This window comes from Chlorocebus sabaeus, unplaced genomic scaffold (assembly GCF_047675955.1).
Source record: "Chlorocebus sabaeus isolate Y175 unplaced genomic scaffold, mChlSab1.0.hap1 unalloc_scaffold_517, whole genome shotgun sequence".
In the NCBI taxonomy this organism is placed as follows: domain Eukaryota; kingdom Metazoa; phylum Chordata; class Mammalia; order Primates; family Cercopithecidae; genus Chlorocebus; species Chlorocebus sabaeus.
The window spans coordinates 87,715-107,248 of NW_027327834.1; the positions used below are offsets into that span (position 1 = coordinate 87,715).

At 45.5% G+C, this 19,534-nt stretch overlaps 1 pseudogene; it reads right to left on the reverse strand.

Annotated features, from left to right (window-relative positions):
* Window positions 1-4,177: 4,177 nt before the first annotated feature.
* Window positions 4,178-14,224, reverse strand: LOC140711289 (uncharacterized; annotated as a pseudogene).
* Window positions 14,225-19,534: the final 5,310 nt, after the last annotated feature.

Below are 19,534 nucleotides of genomic sequence, written 5' to 3' on the forward strand. Positions count from 1 at the left end.
TTACATTTTGGGTGAAATTTTTCTAAAAAGAAATAAATTTCAAGTGACTCTTACTTGTTTTGATCGCTTGTTTTTAAGTTCATGACAAGCTAAGATTCCTTCAGAGGACTTTATTTCCTCTTCTCAGTGCAAATTATCTTATCTCTTTCCCAGATTTTTCAAAGTGATCTTCAGTATTCTGGCCTTTCCATTTCTTTCCTAAAATACAGACCCACAAAATTATCATAAATTATTACACACTATAGAAACATTACTAGATTTCATGTTCATTGTACAGAGTGCCCATGCCTGATTTCTTCACCAAATCATTCCCTTGCCACATTCCAAATCACAAATAACACTGATGATAGGGAAATAGTTCTGTAATTAAGTGAAATGTTTTGTCATTCTCACCTACAGAAGCCAGATTCCTGAAGGTTTCCTGCATCACTTCTCTGCAGAGAATCTTCTGAGAAGAATCTAGCAAAGCCCATTCCTCCTGGGTAAAGTTCACAGCCACATCCTCAAAAGCCACGGAGTCCTAGAACATTCCACACATGTGGGTAGAAGGATGGGTGGGACTGACAGCACTGGGAATCTATACTCAATCCATAAGCTGTTTACATGATTCTAAAATTTCAAGCATTTATTCTGTGACTTGATTGTCACAACTCTTACTCTGTTCACACATACTCCCTCCCACACAGCAGTACGAATGCTAGAATTGAACTATTCAAAAAGGCAACAGCAAAGTAGAAACTCCCATCTTATTAGAGAATCCAGGGCGTAAGATGTGCTGCTAGGAGTTACCATTTAACTTCACTTTGTACATTTCTAGTATCTGTCATAATAAAGTCCTACCTGATGTGCATAAGAGAGTTAATATTATCAGTCCTGAGACTACTTATTCTTAAAAACGCCTGCTCACAAAGTTCCATCTTTGTTTGTATTAGTAACTTACATTTTGAAAGGGATTCCACCAACCCAAGTAATAAGAATGACTCACTGCATCTAAATGGCTTATATTTGCCAAAACTTTTTCTGCTGAACGTCTATTATTTTGTGTCACTGCAGTGGTGCTTAGGGAACCAGACACCAAAACACAGTCTGAACACTAAGTGTTCAATGAGTTTCCCTGGTAGACAATATTTTACACGTGCTGTCACTTGTTAACTGGGGAGTTGAGCCCATGCCATGCGATTACACCAAGACAGAGTAGGCTCATTAGATTTAACTGAGTAGTAAATAAAACCAATAATTGATATTTGGTAATACTAATGCCACAATTTTAAAAATTTCTATTGCACAATATCAAGGTAGAAAGGAATAAGAGGAAATGCGACACATGTTTTTTAAAATGACATTTATATCACCACTTCCAGATGTTATTCCTATGAAATCACATAAATTCCCAACTCAGGTTGTTTTTGGGCAAGAAAAACTACTTTTTCTTACCTAGTAAAAATGACAAATGTCTAATGATTTTTAGTCATCTAAAAAAAGAGTGATGGCTTGTCTAACATACTTCTAAGATTTTCAAACGAAAATATTCAGGACAGCACAGTATTAGCAGAGAGATGAACAAGCAGATCAAAGGGAAAAAAAAGTGTTAATAACCCAGCATGTATATGGAAAGTTGATGAATGATAGAGTAGGCACTGTAGAATAGAAAAAGAAATCACATGCATTTTAAAATATGAGACAAACCAGGCTGGCATCTACTTGGGAAAATGCATTGTATTCTTCTCTATTCCATGAACCATAATCAACTTATTATATATTCAAATGTGAAAGATAAAACCAGAACACTTTCAGAAGTCACAGGAAGACTTTTTTTTTTTTTTTTTTTACGAAGGATTAGGCAGAATTTCTTTTATGTAAGAAAACAGTAATAAAGGAACAGACAAACTCAAACATATTAAAATTTAGGGAATAAAAAGAAAATAGAGTGGGCAGGGCATGGTGGCTCATGCCTGTAATCCCAGCAGCTTGGGAGGTTGAGGAGGGCGATCACCTGCGGTCAGGAGTTTGAGACCAGCCTGACCAACATATCAAAACCCTGTCGTTTTGTTGTTTGTTTGTTTGTTTGTTTGTTTGTTTTTTGAGACGGAGTCTCACATTGTCGCTTGGGCTGGGGTGCAGTGGCAACATCTTGGCTCACTGCAACCTCCACCTCCCGGGTTCAAGCAATTCTCTTGCCTCAGCCTCCCGAGTAGCTGGGATTACAGGTGCCTGCCACCAGGCTCAGCGAATTTTTTTGTATTTTTAATAGAGACAGGTTTTCATCATGTTAGTCAGGCTGCTGTGGAACTCCTGACCTCATGATCCGCCCACCTTGGCCTCCCAAAGTGCTGGGATTGCAGGCCTGAGCCATTGTGCCAGGCCTAATACCCCATGTTTACTAAAAACACAAAAATTAGCTGCGTATGGTGGTGGCTGCCTATAATCCCAGTTACTCAGGAGGCTGACACAGGAGAATCACTTGAACCCGGGAGGCGGAGGTTGCAGTAAGCAGAGTTGGCGCCACTGCACTCCAGTCAGGCTACAGAGCAAGACAGTGTCTCCAAAAAAAAAAAAAAAAAAAAACCCTCAGGTATCCAGATAAGAGGATACAGATGTGTCCGCTGTCATAAATTCTTCACCATGCTACAAGAGCGAAACTGACATTTTGGTGAATCTTTGTAAATCATCAATTTATCTATCACACTTTTATTTCAGCGGTAGCGTTGACAAAGCTAAGTCCTACAATTCCATTTGAAATTACCCTTGAAAAGAACAGACCTTTAAAACTTACTACACTCACTCTGGGGAAGAAATAAATAGGAATTTTTAGCAAATAAAATACATCATTTTACTTTGCCTCTTTGGAAATAGTATGTTTATCTTTCAAGCTATACAGATAAAATATATCTTACAGTCAATGAAAAACTGAAACTCAAATAAGTGGAGAAGCCTTTTCAAGGTAACAAATTCAGGGAGAGACAGTGCAGACTCCAACACCTTTCTAAGTGTCACAGCAGGCCATTCTATCCCTCGGGATACCCATCCTGTTCAGTAAAGTACTCATTGACCACCTAGGAGGCACTAGCACTGCTCTTTGTCCTCCTGTGCGCCTTCAGTGCATTTTCATGTTCAGGTTGTTGCACATCCTCTCTGGGGTGGGTTTTCCTTGTCCTTTGGGACAGTTTTTCTCTCTTCACAAGTCTGAGACAATCTAGAGCGCAGAAACCATTTCTGCCTTTTCCTCTCAATATCACCATCCCATTGGCAGACCATCAATGTGTCTCCGAGGAATAAAAACTCCGGCTGGAGGAACAGTTTTCATGACCTAGCTTTAATCACATTACGTTGTATTGTCCATTCATTTTAATGTCCTAAAATTTTAATAACCCTAAGGGGTCACCATTTTAGATGAAACTATACCAGGAGATTCCTCTAAGGCCAAGAGCATCCAGCTACTCCCCTGAGAGACACTACCCCCTACCTCAGGCTGTCCTTGGCGATGAGATGACCCCGGGCTGATACTCACTAGACCCTCCAAAAGACATGGCCACTGTGGGTATCCTGGGTCATCCCCAGACAGTTCTAAAATGCCAGGAGTAGGAAAAGACAGGAGGGTGGTTGAGAACTCAACACCCTGTAAAGTTTTCACGTGGGGACCTCAACGTAAAGACATTTTGGTAATATGTACACTTAGGAAAGATGAAAAGAAGAGAGGCACAAAGATTTTTTTTAACAGTAGAGTGTCAGATGATTTATTCTCCGCTTTCCTCTCATGTAAAGTGCTTGGAAACAGAAAAATATTTTGACCAGCACTGTATTCCCAGCACTTTACGAGGCCGAGGCGGGAGATAAATTAAAGTCAGGAGTTCGAAACCCACCTAGCCAACATGGCAAAACCCTGTCTCTACTAAAAATACAAAAATTAGTTGGACGTGGTGCTGGGAGCCTATAAGCCCAGCTACTTGGGAAGCTGAGGCAGGAGAATCGCTTGAACCCGGGAGTCAGAGGTTGCAGTGATCTGAGACTGCGTCATTGCACTCCAGCCTGGCTACAGGGCGAGACTCCGTCTCAAAAAAAAAATATATATATATATATATATAAAATATATACATTTAAAATTATTACATGTAGATAGTATTTGAAGTCATGGGACTGACTGTAGGTAGAAACAAGAGAAGGCAAGGAAAGTTTTTATATTTATATTTATATACAATTATATAAAATTAATATACATAATTATAATATATAAATATAACATATAGGCTGGGCACAGTGGCTTACACCTGTAATCCCAGCAATTTGGGAGGCCGAGGTGGGCAGATCACTTGAGGTCAGGAGTTCGAGACTAGCCTGACCAACAAGGAGAAATTCTATCTCTACTAAAGATACAAAAATTAGCCAGGCATGGTTGTGCATGCCTGTAATCGCAGCTACTCAGGAGACTGAGGCAGGAAAATCACTTGAACCCGGAAGGTGGAGGGTATGGTGAGCCCAGATTGCGTCACTGCACTCCAGCCTGGGTGACAAGGGTTAAACTCCATCTCAAAATAAATAAATAAATAAAACAAGAAATAAATATTTACGTCTAAATATATCATTGCAATACATAAATGTATATATAAATATACATTTATTTTAAATTTATTGATATATGAAATATGCTTATTTCTGAGATAGGGTCTGGCTGTGTCACCCAGGCTGGAGTGCAGTGGCACTATCATAGCTCATTGGAGACTTGAACAGATGGCTCAAGCGATCCTCCCACCTCAGCCTCCTGAGTGGCTAGGATTGGATGCACACACCACCATGCCTAGCTAATTTTAAAATTTTTTGTGGAGACAGCGTCTTCCTTTTGTGCCTAAGCTGGTCTCGAACTCCTGGGCTCAAGTGATCTTCCTGCCTCAGGCTTCCAATGTGTTAGACGTGGGCCACTGCATCTGGTCTAATGCATTTTTTAATTTGCGAGTTTATATTATTTAATATTTTGAAGTACTGAAGGTGTTGAACAACCAACTTGCGGAATTCCCGAACAATGGATGGTCAGCTCTCATGTCCTGGTTCAAATCGCCCCAGCACACCATGGCTAGAAACCTTTCAGCCAATTTCCACTTATGTCTCCCGGGGCAGGACAATGTCACTTGGCCAATCCCCACTAAGAGGGACTCTGGAAAGGCAGGAAACTATTCTGTTCTCTATAATGGAACCTCACCAGGGAGAAGGCAGCTGGGAGGAGCTGGGCCCTCCAACCAGAAGCTGCCACCATCGACCCACTGCCCTAGAACTACACCGTGCTGGGCATTTGGGGCACTGTTATGAGCAAGAGTTTCCATTTTTCTTCTCATGGGACCTTCAAGCTAGTGGCAAGAGACAATTTTTTTTTTTTTTTTTTTTTGAGACGGAGTTTTGTTCTTGTCACTCAGGCTGGAGTGCAATGGTGTCATCTCAGCTCGCTGCAACCTCTGCCTTCTAGATTCAAGCAATTCTCCTGCCTCAGCCTTCGGAGTAGCTGGGATTACAGGATTGCACCACCACGTCTAGCTAATTTTTGTATTTTTAGTAGAGATAGGGTTTCACCATGTTGGCCAGGCTGGTCTGGAACTCCTGAGCCACTGCACCCAGTCAAGAGGGAGATTTTAAATCAATAACTATAATTGTGATGAATACCAGAAAGAAGAATGTGTGTGATGGGGAAGGGACCTAAGTTATTGTCTCATATTTTAACACTTTCACAGGCAATAACTAAAAACGTAGAAGCTTAAAACAACACACACTTTTAAGCCAATTTTGGCAAACTAGGAGTTGAGCACATTTTAGCGGGTCCTGTGCTTGGGATCTCACGCTAAGCAGCTGGGATGCATCCTCATCTGAGGTTCTACCAGGGCAGAATCCATTTCCACGTCCGCTGAGGTTACTGGCAGAATTCATTTCCTCGGACCCGCTTGGCAAGGGCCCAGCTTTTTGCTTCCTTGCCTACGGGGCCCCTCCGAAGGTCTTTTCTCAGCACATCATCTCCCTCCGGCAGCGCCTGCAGGCGGAACCTTTCTCTCAAGTGTGCGAAGGTGATGCACTGTGACAGTGACATCCCATTGCTTTTGGCAGGCTCTATGGGTTAGAAGCCAGTCACCGGTTTTGCTCGTACCCAAGGTCAGGAAGACTATACAAGGGCATAGGTTATTGGGGGGTCAGCCACTTTAGGGTGTGGCTGCCACCACAGAACTTGGTGAGAATTTAAGGGTTGGTAGGAGCTGGTCAGGTACAGGAGTGAGGGTGTGTCAGGCAGGGGTGAGGGCATGGAGGGGGATGCAGAGGCCTGCACCCTGGAATGTCCTTTCACTCCCTGAGGTTTTGTTCTCCTGATCCCTGAGTACATCCCAGAACACGGTGGGGCCCTAGCAGGGGAGAGGTAGGGAAGCATGTGTTGTTCATCTGGAGACCTTGTTAGGCAAATCAGATTAGGGGCCAGGCTTTCAGTGGTGGGTGCGAGCGTGGGAGTGATGAGTGTTCAGGTGTGTGTGGGAAGAGCGATGGGGATGAGGTCAGCCTCAGCCACCATGAAGACCTTAACTGTGCATCCACCCATCCCAGCAGCATCCCTGAGTGAGTGCCTTCAGGGTGCAGGTCCTGTTTTACACAGGTCGCAGTAGCTGGGACCATAAGTACGCGCCACTACGATCGGCTAAGTTTTTGTATTTTTAGCAGAGATGGGGTTTCATCTTGTTGGCCAGGCTGGTTTTGAACTCCTGGCCTCAAGTGATCCACCTGCCTCGGCCCCACAAAGTACTGGGATTACAGGCGCGAGCCACCGCGCCCAGCCCTACTTCACTCCTAAAGCCCACCATACGTGCTTCCAAATGTTTGCTGAATCACAAAGTGAATGAGTGAATGGGACTACGTGACTTCGGGCAGCAGGCAATCCTATTCCTTGGACCTCAGTTTCACTTTTTGTAAAGCAAGCCTGTCTCTCGCTCTCTGCCCTAAAAGCCTGAGTTCTGGGCTTGAGATGAGGGCGTCCTGTAGAGCAGACTGCAGGTGGACGTGGAGCTGGGTCTTCTAGGAGGCCAGGATCCGGCCAGCTTTTGGGTCCCGTCTTCCCGCGGAAACCTGTACGCCCAATCCCAGCACCGCCCCGCCCAGCCTCCATTTGTTCCCCTAGGCCCCGCCCTCTCGGCGCGGCTCGCTCCCCATTGGCCGGGGGGCGGGCCCTGGGCGCCCGGCCCCGCTGGGGGCGGGGCAGTGGGCGGCAGGCGGGGCCCTGTGCACCTGCGTGGTGTGTGTTCCGGCCGCAGCCCCGCGACAGCTGCAGCTCCTTGATCCGAGCCGGATCCTGAGCGTGGAACACGGGCTGAAGCAGCGGCAGCGGCCCCGCCCCGGGGCTCCGTGGTTGAGGCTGCCTCGGCTCTGTCGGCTGCTCAGCTGCGCTCCAGTCGGCCCAGGCGCCGCGGCGAGGAGCGAGCGCTCCGAGGCGGCGGCCTGAGGTGAGAACGGGCAACGAGGTCTCCGGACCGGGCGGGGGTCTCTGCCCCGGGCGTGGCGGCTCCGAGCTGGGTTCCGCAGGGTCCGAGGTCAGGATCCGGGGTCCTTGCGCCTGGGCTTTGTCTCGGCCTCGGGTGGCACCGGGGTCTTCGCGCCTGCTACGATACCACATGGGCCCGCGCGGGGATCCCGGTCACCCTGCCGGTGGGGGCCGGTCCCCACTGCTCCCCGGCTCCCCGCGTCTGCCGCGGAGGGGGCTGCATGGACCCGGGCGCGGGCTTCTGAGCCGAGATGACGTCACTGCACTCCAGCGTGGGCGACCGAGTGAAACTCGGTCTCGAAGAAAAAAACCTGGTCAAGTGTTTTACCCAGCCTAGGTACGTGTGGTAGAGCCCAATGAAAGCTTAGAAAAAGACGACTTGAGAACTAGCCCAGCAGAGGAATCAGGCGGGATTTGTTGTTACTAAGTGAAATGTGCACCTGTTTTCTCCCAGGCATCGTTGAGTTGTGTACAACAGAGAGCTCAGGTGTTGGGGGCAGTTGACCGGTTGAAGAATGCATTACTATAACGTGAGAAACATTGACTTTTGAAAAAGCAGAACTGGATCCACGTTCTTGCCTGGTAACTCTAACTATCATCTAGTTTGTAAAGGGGAATGCAGTTCACTGAAAAATTCTTATGACAGTGGGGAAAGGATTGGGATGTCTGCATTGGTTTGTGTAATATAGGTCATATGAAAGAGCATTTAGGCTGGAGGGAGACTTTTCACCTCTCTAACTTTACTTTCACAGGACAATTCCATCATGATTTGAAGATTTTTGAGTGAAAACTACATTGTTCTGCTATGTGTTTCGGGGCAAATTTATACATACAATTTGCTTAAATATTTCAGATGATACAAGAATATATATGTGGGGTAAAAAGCTGAAATTTGCATTCCCCCTTCTCTAGAAGTAACCATTGTGAATAGTTAAGTCTGTTTTCCAGCTATTTTGTATACTACAAATACACTGTGAACATTTGAGTGTATATATACATGTATGTTACACACAGTTTTAGAGACGGAATATTTCTCTGTTGCCCATGCTAGTCTCAAACTCCTGGGCTCAAGTGACCCTCTCGCCTCAGCCTCCCAAAGTTTTGGAATTACAGGTGTGAGCCACCGCACCTGTCCTGCATGAGTATATTTAGTAATTGCTAAGTTACTCTGTTCAGTACGTGTCTATTGAACTCCCCCATGTGTCAAGCATTGTTCTGAGTACCTTATATGCACCAATTCACTTAATTTTTAGAGCAGCTCTCTTATTGTGGCCCTTTTACAGTGAGGAAACTGAACCACAGAGAGGCTGAGGACGTTGTCTAACATCAAACAGCCAGTGTTGTTGGAATTGAGGTTTGAACCCAGACAGCTGGCTTCAAATCTCTTAGCTGTTATCATAGATGGCACACCCAAACCTTAGGGCCGCCTCCCAAGCCTTGCCTCCGATACGGGCTCATCTGAGCTCTGCGAGAGCCGTGTGTATGTGAGGTTTCTTTCCTCTTTCAGAACACAAGTCTTGGAATTGTTGCAGACCCTGGTAGGACCTCTTGAGGACCAAAAACAGGGATTCTTCAAGCCTGCCCCAAGGGCCAGACCTCTGATTTAGCTACTTGGAAGGTAGATGTAGAAGAGAGTAATTTTGCCAGAACCAAAAGTCAGGATGGCTGGGCTGACTCGGCCAGATGCGGTGGCTCATGCCTGTAATCCCCGCACTTTGAGAGGCCGAGGCAGGTGGATCACCTGAGGTCGGGAGTTCGAGAGCAGCCTGACCAACAAGTTGAAACTCCATCTCTACTAAAAATATAAAAATTAGCTGGGCGTGGTGGCAGGTGCCTGTAATCCCAGGTAGTTGGGAGGCTGAGGCAGGAGAATTACTTGAGCCCAGTTGATAGAGGTGGCAGTGAGCTAAGATTACACCACTGCACTCCAGCTTGGGTGACAGAGTGAGACTCTGTCTCCAAAAAAAAAAAAAAAAAGAAGAAGAAGAATGGGGAAGGGGAATGGCTAGGCTGACTCATAGGGAAGAGGCCCCACAGCAGCCATAGGACCTTGGCCACTTGGGTGGAAAAGAAGGAAGGAAGAGCTTCACCCATGGAGGTGACCTGGACTGCAGAAACCAAACTAAATACTCCACATCCTGGAGCCTGGCCACCCCATTTGCTTCTCTTCTCCTTGGGTAGAGGGTGTGGGGAGCTTTCTACCCTGGAGGCTGAGCAGTGCTGCTTCTAACCAGGGTAGGCGTTTGTCTGTCCCTGGGAATACAGACAGCATTCTCATAAGCAGCCCAAATACTCCTGAACAGCTTTTTGTAGGGTGGGGCAGGGTGGGGCAGAGGGTCATTTTGACTCATAGGTGCCTTTTCCACTTTCACTGCTGATAACTGTGTTACAGATGAAAGTTTTGTTTTTGATACTGAGGAGGGCTTAAGAGAGTGAGCTATTATGGCACATCTAAGTCTGCTAAAATAGAACCACGGGGTAGTGTAGGAAAATCTCTTCTAAATTATGAATCATATATGGTAAACGTTAGAAGCCATGTGTACCTAAGTTGAGAAATCAAAACATGTAAACATGTCTTGTATTTGGGTGACCCCGGTAAGTCTGGATGCCACTGCACCTTGTGTGAACACAGGATGCTGAGGTGTAGGGATCAACAGGCTTTTTCTGGACATCTTGCGCTTCTCCCTTGGGGTAAAGTGGGGCGGCAGTAGAAGCGCACAGCCGTTGGGCCCCTGATATTTGTCAGCTGGTTTACATGTGGGATTCCATTTAATGCAATCTTGGAGGGAAAATCATTTTATTGAAGATGAAGATAGAAGCTTAGAGAAGTTAAGAAAATTGTTCAAGATCACATCATTTGTTTTGTTTTGTTTTGTTTTGAGACAGAGTTTTGCTCTTATTGCCCAGGCTGGAGTGCAATGGCGCGATCTCGGCTCACCACAACCTCTGCTTCCTGGGTTCAAGTGATTCTCCTGCCTCAGCCTCCTGAGTAGCTGGGATGACAGGCATGTGCCCCCACACCAGGCTGATTTTGTATTTTTTTTCTTTTTTTGAGACAGAGTCTCGCTCTGTGGCCCAGGCTGGAGTGCAGTGGCCGGATCTCAGCTCACTGCAAGCTCTGCCTCCTAGGTTCACGCCATTCTCCTGCCTCAGCCTCCCGAGTAGCTGGGACTACAGGCACCCGCCACCTCGCCCGGCTAGTTTTTTGTATTTTTTACAAAATACAACACGGTTTCTCCGTGCTAGCCAGGATGGTCTCTATCTCCTGACCTCGTGATCCACCCATTTCGGCCTCCCTAAGTGCTGGGATTACAGACTTGAGCCACCACACCCTGCCTGATTTTGTATTTTTAGTAGGAATAGGGTTTTTCCATGTTGGTTAGGCTGGCCTTGAACTCCCATCCTTGGGTGATCCATCCAACTCAGCCTCCTCAAGTGTTGGGATTACAGGTGTGAGCCACCACGCCTGGCCAAGGCCATGTAATTTCTTAAGCGGAAAGAGGAAGTACTTGATGAACTCAGAAGTTTGACATCAAGGCCCTTGATCTTTCCATAACACGTGGTTCCTTCCCTGGTTGGTCAGAGTGACTGAAGAACTGAAGGAAGCTGTGTTTTGTGGAAAGAGGACCTGAGGGGTGTATGGTCTTTCCAGGCTTGGAATCTGCCATGCTGGGCTTCTGAATTGTATAGCTTGGCCATATAGAAAGAAGCCCCTTATTTAAGACTTATTCTTTGGGGGAAATAAAGGAAGGCCGCCCACATGAGACAGGCAGAGGCGACTTTCTCAGAGCTGCTGTGACAAGGGAGTCGGCATTATCACTTGCGTGTGGCAGGGACTGACATGCAAGTGAGTGGCGGATGAGGAGTGAGGAAGCTTCAGGATGGAAAAGAACAGCTCCCAGTGGAGGCTGTTGTGGGGGCTGGAGGCGGCTGTGCAGAAGTGGGATGTTCTATGTGGTTGGTTAGGGGCACGTTTGGCTTTCTCTGAATTATCCTAACTGGAAACAGGGGCCAAAATTAGGGTGGCTGTCAGTTTTGAGTCAAGTCCTGGCCACGTGGGACAGAGTTGTGGTTTAGTTTCTGGGTTGTGGAGAGAGAGCAGTCTGGCTTCCTGTCTGATGTGCTAGCCTGGCTGGCCTCCTGGCTGTTGACTGTAGATAGGGGATTGGTTTCCTGGGTGGGCAGCTACAGGTTGTGGTCTGAGTTCTGTCTTTCTACATATGATCAGGCATGGTCTGTTTGTATATTCAGTCCCGCATTTTTCTTGTCAGTAAAGATATCAAATGACAAATTGGATACATTGGGAATTTTTTAGGTGTCTGTGTCCCCTGGAGGAAATTTTCACGTTCACATTTAATCAGAATGAATATAAACAATTGGGCCGTTTATCTTGAAAGCTGAAAACAGGAAATCGTCAACAATACTACCTCAGCGCCATTGCTTTTCTGTCTATCGTTAGGGAATGTGTTTTTATCCACCGCCAGCTCATCATCCACCGCCGGCTCATCGTCCACCAGTTTGTGGTTGATCCACTTCTCTATACATCTTGTCTTGTGTGCATTTCATTGTTTGCTAGTGTTAGCTTTCCCCTTCGTCAGTGTAGTTTATTTGTGTAGCATCTGTTGGTAGGAAGTTATTTGTGGAATTTGTGAATGGAAGGGACCTTGGAGGTCTGCTGGGTCAGCCCAGTGATTTTAGAGATAAACGGAAATACAGGGAAATGTTCCAGCTTTTTTGGTGGCAAAACCAGGAATAGAAAGCAGTGTTCTTTGTGCCACAATGTCATTGGAAGACAGCTCAATGTGGGCCTAAAATGCAGAATAACTAACTTTCATTTATCTCTGCTTCTGACGCTTGTTATCGGACATTTTAAATTGACCTTAATGTGTTAGCAGAAATATGAAAAGTCCTGACTTGTTTACATATAAGGTACTTTGTCGCCTACTCATTTGGTTGTTTTTTTCAACAGGATTGAAAAGACATTGTTATAAACTGATTGTTTATGTCTCCCCCAGATTCTTGTACTGGAGCCCTAACTGCCAGTGTGATGGTATTAGGGCGTAGGACCTTTGGGAAGTGATTAGGGTTACATGAGGTCATGAGCGTGGGCCCTGGTCTGACAGGATTAGTGCCCTTAGAAGAAGAGAAACCAGGTCGGGTGTGGTGGCTCACACCTGTAATCCTGTTTCCTGGTGGTCTGGGCCGAGTGTCTCATCCGGCAGCCCTGTTTCCTGGTCATCTGGGTTGAGTGGCTCCATGAGAAGTTGCACCCATCTTCTCCAGTAGTGCATCTTTTCACAGCAAGCAAAACGTTTTCGCCACGTTTCTAGTGGGACAGGCGCTAGCTCTTTTCTGGGCATCAGGAGACCTGGCTTTGTTCTGGTTCAAGCAACAGCTGGTGAGTTACCAAAGATAGGTCGCATCTGGCCTCTGGTCCTTCGCTTTATAAGTAGAATCACAGTCCGAGTGGGCATCACTGCCCTGGTCTCTATGCGGTGCTGAGTGTTGTGGGGGTGATGGCTAAGTGTCAGGGTGCATTTCCACCACTAGGGGATTACAGGCCAGCCAAAGACACAGGAGGAAAGCTAACAGCCCCGGGCAGGTACACAGAACCAGAGGAGTTTGGAAGGGTGGTTCCAAGCTCCTTGGTGTGATTGATGTGATCACAATAAACATTTTATCTCTAAGTCTTGGGCCACTGGACCAAGAGCAGAGAGAGCTGCTGTTGAGTTATAGTGATAGTTGCGTGGTTCGTGTGCCTGCTGAGCCTGGCTTGGACTCAATTCCATTGAGTCCCATTCCATTTTACCTTCTGTTTCCACCTTTTTCATGCTCCTGCTTGTTTCTCCAGAAAAAAATGCAATAAATTCCTTTCAAAAACTTTACAAAAGCCATAGATGCTTATTGAAAATAGTTCAAATGATATGGAAGGCAGAAAGATAGTGTTTTTCTGTTGCGTGTTTGGATGAATGTGTCTTTGGGGTAGTCACTATTAACACTGGGTGTATTTCCTTCCAGATCTTTTCCAGTGTACCTACAAATATATATGTACACTTTGTAAAACACAAAATAGTACCTGATAAACTTTGAGTCCCCCTACTCCCACTGTGCAGTGTACAGGGACATCCTTTCATGGTGACACGATGAGACCTGATCGACTCCTTTTGTTCGCTGGAGTGGCAGGTAATAATAGCTACAGATAACTCACCTTCATTGGGCATTTACCATGTGACAGGGTCTGTGCTCCAGGCAGACTACATGAAGTGGATCTTAAGGCTTTTTACAACAATGCTATGGGTGAAAGCAGTAATTGTTAACATTTTGTAAATGATAGAATTGCAGTAGGGAGAAGCAAAGCTGCTTGCTCAAACTCATGGTACAGTTCCCCAAAGAGAGAGAGAACGCTTTTAAAACACTTGTTGTTGTAGTCAGGTGATTTATGATCATTTGAAGAAATAGTGCATTCAGTGAATACATTTCAGGGTCTGGTACAGTCTGGGAGCTGTTCCTGAAAATGCACTGGGCTAGTGGTAAGGGAGCTGTCCATTGGCCCTTGGCCCCTAGTGCAAGGAAGGAGGTCCTGGGGAGAGGGGGCATGGAAAGGAGATCTCTGAACAAACCTTGCAACATCCATTTCTGCTGAATCTGGTGCGAGGTCTGGTTCTTGACATGTACACTTTTCAGAGATACTTGGTTTTGATTTTTATCATGGTTCACCTGGGCAGCCATGGTTTCAAACTGCCTGGAAATGTGGTCTGGCAGGCCAGTGCTATGCCCATCCTTCCCGCTCCTGCAGGAGGGGAGTCATCCTGGGACTAGAGGGCTTCGCCTGTAATCAGCTATCTCATAATAAGTGGATTTGATGCTGGTTTCGCTAGGTTAGGAAATTTCTCATTTGGAAGGAAAATGGATACTTGTGTTTGGGTTTTGCTGAGAAGCCACAGGGTTTAGAGCAGGGACTGGAAGTTTGTTGAGACACACGTGAGTGCACTCAAACATCTTCCATGAAACATGGAAATAAAGGCAGTGTTCCAGAGAGGTCCCTGGCTTTGGGATAGAAATATTTCTGTAACAGAATGGCACTGGATGTCTGTTGTATTTTTTTCTCTGCTATTTTGGCAAGTTTTATTTGGGTGTGTGTCTCCTGTACAGAAGGTATGACATCAGTTTTTGCCACCAAGTATTTACAGCCGTTGGTGCCTCCTATGTGGGTCACTTTTGTGCCGTAATTTCCTTGGGGGAAATTGTAGGTCTCCTACCCAAAACACATTGCCCATTTCAAGGTGCTCCTGGTTTCTGAACACCTGTGGCAGTGCCTTCCATGTTGGGAAAGCCAGCTGAGAAAGTACCCCTCCCCAGGAGGTGGGGACTGGTGATTGCCTGAGTGAGGAGGCCGGGGATGAGCCCTGGACTAGAACTTGTGACCGGCTGCTTTTCCTTTTCCTCCTCTCCTTCCTATTTTTCCATCACCCCCACTTTTTAAAATTTTTTTTTTTTTTTTTTTTTTTTTTTTTGAGATGGAGTCTCGCTCTGTCGCCCAGGTTGGAGTGCAGTGGCCGGATCTCAGCTCACTGCAAGCTCCACCTCCCGGGTTTATGCCATTCTTCTGCCTCAGCCTCCCGAGTAGCTGGGACTACAGGTGCTTGCCACCTCGCCCTGCTAGTTTTTTGTATTTTTGGTAGAGACAGGGTTTCACTGTGTTAGTCAGGATGGTCTCGATCTCCTGACCTCGTGATTCGCCCGTCGTGGCACCCCAAAGTTCTGGGATTACAGGCTTGAGCCACCGCGCCCGGCTTAAAAATTTCTTATTAAAAATTGAGCAGTATTTTGGTTTCCTTTATTCGCTATTCCTTGCTAATTGTATGCAGAGTGAGCCTGGGACAGTGGAAAGGAAAGTTGTATTTAGCTTCAAATGATCCTACCAGCCCCGCATTGAGGGGCTTCCGCCAGGCGGCATTGTCAAGTGGCGTTGTGGAGGTTCTCCTTTCAGTCCTCAGCGTTAACCAGCAGAGGCAGGTGGTACTTATTCCTGGTTAATGTTGAGAAAGTTGAGTTCAAAGTGGCTAAGGGAACTTCCCAAAGTCACATAGGAAGTAGCAGAGTAGAACCAAACACAGATTGTCTCTGAATCAGGCAGGTCATCAGATTCCAAAATGGGCTCTTAATTTTTGAAGGTCAAAAAGCTGAACAGACACAGATATTTCTTTTTTCTTCTTCTTCTTTTTTTTTTTTTGAGCTAGGATTTTGCTATGCTGCCTAGGCTGGTCTAGGCTCAAGCTGTCCCCCTACCTTAGCGTTCTGAGTGCTGGGCTTACAGGTTTGTGTCACCATATCCAACAGAACAGACATTTCTTTAAAGAAGACATATGAATGGCCAAAAAAATGTGAAAAAAATGCTCAGTATCACTTATAATCAGAGAAATGCAAATCAAAACCACAGTGAGGTATCATCTCACCTGTTAGGATGAGTATTATCAAAAAGACAAAAAATAACAAGTGCTGGTGAGGATATGGAGACAAGGGAGCTCTTACACACTCTAGGGGGGTGTACACTAGAGCAGCTGGCTGGGCACGGGGCACACGCTGACATCCCAGCACTTTGGGAGGCTGAGGCGGGCAGATCACCTGAGGTCAGGAGTTTGAAACCAGCCTGGCCAACATGGCCAAACCCCGTCTCTACTAAAAACACAAAAATTAGCTGGGAGCGGTGGATCACACCTGTAATCCCAGCACTGTTGGGCGGCTGAGGTGGGTGGGTCACTTGAAGCCAGGAGTTCAAGACCAGCCTGGCCAACGTGGTGAAACCCCATCTCTACTAAAAAATACACAAATTTGCCAGGTGCAGTGGCGGGCGCCCGTAATCCCAGCTACTCAGGAGGCTGAGGCATGAGAACCACTGGAACCCGGGAGGCGGATGCTACAGTGAGCAAGCCGAGATTACACCACTGTATTCTAGCCTGGGCAACAGTGAGACTTTGTCTCAAAGAGAAAAAAGAAAAAGAGTAAGAGTAAGCTAGGGCACCCACTATGGCAAACAGTATGGAGGTTCCTCAGAAAACTGCAAATGAAATTACAGTGTGACCCAGCAGTCCCACTACTGTATAGATACCCAAAGAAAAGGAAATCAGTGTCGGAGGGGCATCCGCACCTATATGTTTCCTACAGCACTGTTCACCATAGCCAAGATACGGAATCAGCCTCGGTATCCAGCAGCAGATGATGGATAGAGAAAATGTGGTCTTTATACACAGTGGAGTACTATTCAGCCATAACACAGGATGAAGTCCTGTTATTCTCAGCAACGTGGATGGAACTGGAAGATATTATGAAATAAGCCAGGGACAGAAAGTTACACAGCACATGTTCTCTTGTGTGGAAGGCAAAAAAGAGTGGATCTCATGGAAGTTGAAAGTAGACAGAGGATCCTAGAGGGTGAGAAGGGTGGGGGAAGAGGGAGATAGGGAGAAATTTGTTAAAGGATACAAAATTATAGCTGGATAGGAATAAGTTCTAGTGTTCTATAACATAGGATGACTATAGTTAATAGGAATATATAGTTTCAGGCTGGGAGCGGTGGCTCATGCCTGTAATCCTAGCACTTTGAGAGGCTGAGGTGCGTGGATCACCTGAGGTCAGAAGTTTGAGACCAGCCTGGCCAACGTGTAGAGAAACCCCGTCTCTACTAAAAATACAAAAATTAGCCGGGCATAGTAGTGGGTGCCTGTAACCCCAGCTACCACGGAGGCCGAGGCAGGAGAATAGCTTGAACCTAGGAAGCAGATGTTGCAGTGAGCTGAGATCACACCACTGCACTCCAGCCTGGGCAACAGAGCAAGACTTTGTCTCAAAAAAAAAAAAGAATATATAGTTCCAGATAATTGGAGGAAGGGTATTGAATGTTACCAACACAAAGAAATGATAAATGTTTGAGATGGTGGATATGCTAATTATGCTGATCACATACATTACATGTATTATAACATCACTGTGTACTCCATACATATGTACAGTACACAATTATGTGTCAATTAAAGCTGAACTTAGATAGGAATGGCTATGAAGTAGCTAGCTTTTTCATATTTTAGATATAGACCTTAGGCATTTATTTTAAGTAAACTACCCTTGGCTTCAGGAAACGTTTAGTATTTCAATTTTAGCCTTGCATTTTATAATACAGAGAAGTAAAACTGTAGGCTTGCTTTAGATACAGTCACAGGGGTTTGCAGTGATGACTTTTTTATGTAATAAGGGGGAAATATACCTTAATTAATAGGCATACATGCTCATTTTTCTCCCTCGTACACATTTTTAGTTGTTGTCCAGACATTGTGATACTTATATAAACAGTATGCGATATCCTAGGTAGGAATCAGAATTTTAAGGTAAGAATATTTAGAGTTATATATGTTTCAAACTTTCAAACTAGGCATTTTACATGTCCATTATATAACCGTAATTAAATTTTCAAAAAGACAATACCTGTCTTTAATATGGGTGATGCGCTAGCATTTTTTTTTCTTTTTTTTTTTTTTTTTTTTTGAGACAGGGTCTCACTTTCTCCCAGGCTGGAGTGTAGTGGTGCGATCATGGCTCACTGCAGCCTCAGCCTCATAGGCACGAGAGATCCTCCCACCTCAGCCTCTCAAGTAGCTGGGACCACAGGTGTACAACACCATGCCCAGCTAATGTTTAAAATTTTTTGCAGAGACAGGGCCTCCGTCTGTTGCACAGGCTGGTCTGGAATTCCTGGGTTCAAGTGATTCTCTTGCTTCATCCACCCAAAGTGCTGTGATTACAGACATGTGCCATTGCCTGGCCCCATATAAATGGGATGATGACTTGAGACTAGGAGTTCCACACCAGCCTGGGTAACAAGGTACAAGACCCTGTCTCTACAAAAACTAAAAAAATTAACTGGTCATGGTGGCACCTGCCTGTGGTCCCAGCTACTCCAGGAGGCTGAGGCAGGAGGATAACTTGAGCCTAGGAGTCGAGGCTGCAGTGAGCTCTGATCTTGTCATTGCATTCCAGCCTGGGTGACAGAGTGAGACCTTGTCTCTTAAAAAAAAGTTACTGGCTACCTGATTTTTCATAGGAAAAAAACCTGAACTCTGATCTAAACCACATACCTCGTACAAAAATTAACTCAAAATGGATCGTGTGCTAAAATGTAAAATGCAAAATAAAGATGAAAAGAGGAGCTAGAGACTGGGAGAAACTATTTGCAAACCACATGTCTGATAAAGGCCTCATATCTATAATATATAAAGAACTATCCAAATTCAGCAGTGAAACCAAATCATCTAGTTTGAAAATGAATAAAAGACCTGAAGAGACATTTCAGATAACATACAAGCACATGAAAAGCTGTTCAACATCATGAGCCATCAGAAAAATGCACACTAAAGCCACATCACAATACACCTATCAGAATGCCTAAAATAAAAAGTAGTAACAAGACCAATGCTGGTGAGGACGCAGGGAAACGGGATCACTCACACTTGGCTGGTGGGAATGGAAGATGGTACAGCCATTCTGGAAAACAGCTTGACAGTTTCTTTAAAAACTCAATGTGCAATTGCCATAGGATGCAGCACTCACATTCATAGGCAGTTATCCCAGAGAAATGAGGACTTATGTTGACACAAAAGCCTTTATGTATCTCTTCATAGCAGCATTATTGATGAAGGCTAGAAACTGGAAACAGCCTGGAGACTGCTCAGCAGGTGAATGGTTAAACAAACTGGTGCACCCAGGCCCCAGATACCACTCTGCAGTAGTTAATGACATCCTTGTTCATCAGTCTTTCAAACTAGAAACCACCATCGTGCTTACTCCCCTTTTTTCCATCCTGGGTCTGAGTGGATTTCATTTTGCATTTCTTTCCAATGTATTTTCCCTCTGTCCTTTCTGGTTGCGCCTCATGCCTGATTTGAACTGTTTTAAGAGCCACCAAATTGCTTCTCTGCCTCATCATGGAATCCTTTCTACACTTCATGCCCCACATTGTCATTGGAACAATCTTTCCAAAACATGAAC